The sequence below is a fragment of the Pteropus medius genome, unplaced genomic scaffold, assembly GCF_902729225.1.
Source record: "Pteropus medius unplaced genomic scaffold, Ma_sr-lr_union100, whole genome shotgun sequence".
Lineage (NCBI taxonomy): Eukaryota > Metazoa > Chordata > Mammalia > Chiroptera > Pteropodidae > Pteropus > Pteropus medius.
In genome coordinates, this window is record NW_024342474.1 from 3,016,025 (window position 1) to 3,020,420 (window position 4,396).

The window sequence follows — 4,396 nt, forward strand, 5'->3', positions numbered from 1 at the left end:
CAGGCTGTGTAATCAATTAAAACAGGCTTAAAACATCAATATAAACATTTCTAAACAATGTAGACAAGCTTGCACCAAGTTCTTCCAGGGAAATTTGAACTTTTAACATCACATTACATCACATTACAAATTACTAATATTGTTCATCCTCATTCTTATCTTGGCCAAGGATCAGTTCCAGATTTCCAGGTATCCATAGACATAAGCACAGAGTTTTCCTAGTCCAGCTGTAAGATAATCTTGTATTACACAATGGCCATCATTGAGCTAGGCAATTTATTGAACAGGTGCTAAGTATCAATGGACCCTTAGGACACTCAGCTAAAACTTGATAGTTTTCTCTCTGTACCATATCTTATTATAAATATACTAGCCTCTTCCAGAAGGAGTGTAGGCAAACTTGAGGAGTTATTATTTACCATATACCTAAAGTGGGGAGAACCCTACAATTAAAAAAAATGACAAAGTTAAATCTGTAAAAAAAGGAAAAAGTGAGAACATGGGAGAGAACAACTTATTCTGGGGTTGAGAGATGCAACCTTAGTGCCCACCATTCTTTGCTCCCTTAGTAGATGGAAATACAAACTAAGAGATTGGAGATATTAGTAGGAAGGGACAAAGAATTAGACAACTTATTTGAGCAAACTGGAAACTGAATACTCAGTTATTGCTCAGAAATGATAATGTATAATTCCTGTCCTTCCAATATGATTGGTGCCAACCTGAATTACAAATGGCAGCTCAGAAGCATAATTTTTCCTAGGTGCAGAAGAGGAGTTACAAGTCGAATGTTGCTCTGGTCCTTTTTGTTTCTGTACTGTATGTAATAAATCATGTTGTAATCACCACAATCCTTTCATTTGGTTGCTGACTATATGTTACAAATTGACTTTTACCTTATTTATTTATTACTGTAATGGGAACATTATTATGCATCTGATAAATATTATAACATTCTCTCTCGTTTTTGTTTTTTTTTTCCAAAATAAATACTATAAAGTGACATTGAGATTTCTTTCCTCATCTCTAGAGCTGGCTGGGTGTATAAATGTTCAAGCCTATTGGTCAAATAGGTGGCAAGTGATAGAAGTGGTGGAAATAGGTGGGTGGTACCTACCTATTAACAATGTCTTTGTGACTGACAAATGGGGAAGAACCCAAAATGAAGAAGGCAAGGTTTGGCTCCAGGCTGACCCCACAAGGACCTTTGGGAAGGAGACAGAATTGTTACTAGATGAGTTGTTAGTGTCCCTCTTTGATAATTGGTGGTTCAAGAGGTTCTCCATGATGATAGAGGACGGTGTTTGGAGGAACTGATGTGGAGCTAGTTGGCACAGGCCTTACCTGCAGCCCAACTCCAACATCATCTGGCAGTTCTGAGGCCCTCGGTCCAGATATACCCTTCAGTCCTTTCCTATATCATCTGCCCAGTCCTGCTCAGAGGGCCCTAGGCCAAATTCAACTGGGGCCACTCAGTTGGAACTTTGGTCAACTTTTTGAAATAAATAGTCCAGTTCAAAATAATAATAATAATAATACAAAATAAAGTGTATATATAGAGAAACTAAGATGGAGCCACATGATTCTTTAAAAAGGGTGAACTTGGAGTCAGACTGTCATTTCTACTGTTACTTATACATGAGATTTATATCTTTTATATCATATCTTCTGATGAACTTGCTCTATATCTTAAAATAAGCTGAAAGTATTAATATCAAGATTCAAACTGATCAAGATAAGTATGATACGATCAGCAAATTGTCTTTACTGCTATAAAATTTCCATATACCCATTCATTTCAAACCTAAACGCGAAACAGAAGGACATCAAATTACTTTAGCCTTTCCATAGCCACACATGTGTAGTTTGTGAAAAAGCTTGAATACTGATAATGCTACAGGGAATGTGCAGAAGAGAGACTTCTAAAATAAGGTTTGTAATCAGTGAGCTAGATCTTTAACTGTCATCTGTTCATGCTGATACCTTCTTGGTAAGCAATTTTCTATTTTTTTTTTTTTACCCTAGAGGAAACTGACTTTTCTCCATTGTTCCAGCTGTTAAAGTGCACATATTTCAATTCAAATGCAAATTATTCCAAAAGCCCTATACATGCTTTTTCATCTAAATTTGACAATGCTTATTAACAAATAAACCACAAAAATACTTATCATTTAGCAAGGATTATCAAGTTTATCAAGTCATATAACAACATATTTAATATTTTATTGCTTCATTCATGAATCTTTGACTTTTGATAAGATAATAACAGTCCTACAAAAAGGTATTGCTGTTTATCAGCAGGAGAAGCTAATCATTTGCTGACACCTGACAGTATCAAAATAGTAGGTATTCATGTTCTCATTAATGGAAATCAAGGTTCTAGGTGACCTCTGAGCTAATAACAGCACAAATTCTTAACAGTGATTAAAATACTCTCTTCACCCAATGCAAATCTACTAGTGTGATGTAGAAATGATAACAAAGGCAAAGAGGAAAATTGCTTAAAGTATATACTAACAAGAATGGGATCTATGGCCCTGCTGGATTGTAGGTGTGATGGTTCAAAACCTCAGGAGCCTCCCAGGTGAAACCTGAAACTGGCCTCCAAACGCAGAAGTCAAGGAGAGACTGAAGAAAGAGGTAGACCACTCTAGATTGGTAGGTGGACGTTTTAATAAGCAAGGGAACTTACTTCCAAGGCTTATCTTGGGCAACCGCACAAGAGCTAGTGTCTCTGCAACTCACCTGCCAGAATCTTAAACATTTATACAGAAGCCTTAACTGAGTTTAGTCATGTGCACTGTCCATATGATCTCAACAACACCTTATCCTCTGAAAGGTGTGTTACGGAAAGATGTGTCATTGAAAACAGCTCCCACTGTGAGAACAGTGGATGGAACATATATTCCAAAGACAAGAAAGGGGATGAAGAGCCTCCAATTGCCTGGGTCCAGCTTGCGGGTCAACTGGTGGTCATGTCTCTAGGTGACCTCCTCCAACAAAGAGTTTCTACCAGTTGGTTATTTGCATTTTTTCTTCATGTGGGGTGCAAGGACTCATAAATTTTATTGTCCACCTTTGATTAGAACCAGCTTGAATACCATACTCTTTTCTAGAGGAAAGGCCAGTACCAAACGCTGGGAGCTAGCATCCTCCCTTTGTTCCTCCAATTACCTCAGGGACTTAACTAATACAAAATGGATGCTTAATAGACTTCCTTGCTGAGGCAGTGAGGAATGTTTGAGTTTGCCAACCCATATCTGCCAAACCTGCCTTTGCTCCTTGCTGCTACACAGCCTTGTGGTAGAAAACCGGTCTTCTGCCATTTCTCCAATGATGCTGTTTGCACTGCAGTACATACTTTTCTCAGCTTCATTCCAAGGGGCCCTCCTCTGGAGGGTACTTGAAAAAATAAACCCTCTCCTTTTATAATCTGTTCAACTCAGCTGACCTCTATCCTAATCCATAATGCCTCATCCTTTCAATGCATGCCCTTAGCAGTCATTGTCCTCTGAAGTCTCACTGCCCAAGAAATTCTCTGCCTAGAACAAGTGGGATCTAATAAAAACTTCGGCCACTGTTTTCCTTACCCAGGGATACCACACGAGGACCTGCTGTCTTTTCAACCTCTGAAACACAGAGTCCATTCTGCCTCCTTCTCTCAATTTCAATAAGTTGTCTATAGGGGGAGTTAACCCTTCTCGATAGTGATGAAGACTCAGACCTTAAAATATGGGAAGTCCGATTTACCCTGGAAGTGAAGATCTTTCTGAAGAGTGGTCTTTTTCTTTCTTTCCATGCCCACCACTGTTCTCAAATACTTAGACAATAAATTAATACATAATAATATTACAATATTCCTGTGATAGTAGTATTATAGACTGTTGTAATACAAGTCAAAGGCCCTGAGGTTGGAATAAGTTTGGAAAATTTTGTAACAATAAAAAGGTTAGTATTGTTGAAACAAAATGAGCAAAAAGGAAGTTAGTAGGAGAAAATTTTGGAGAAAAATGCTTGAGCCATATTTGTAGGACCTGATGGTCATTGAGAAGCAGTTTGAATTTCAGCTGAGTTTTTTGCAGAGGGGCAGGATGTGATCTCACTTTGTTTTGAGAAGAGTACTTAAGATTGTTTTCGTGAAATAATTTAGACAAAAATTTACAGACAAAAAATTAGGTAGTGTTTATTTCCCAGATGTGTTTATGAGATAAGCTTAATCAGTATAGTTGAAGTCTTAGTGTACTTTTTCTTCATTATATCAACCTCCTTTTCCACTCTCCTCACACACAGGTAACTATTATTCTGGATTTGGTGGTTGTAATTTCAATTTCTTTCTGTTTTTAGAACATAATATTTATTTATGTGGTATTTTACTGTACATATTATTGTGTACAAA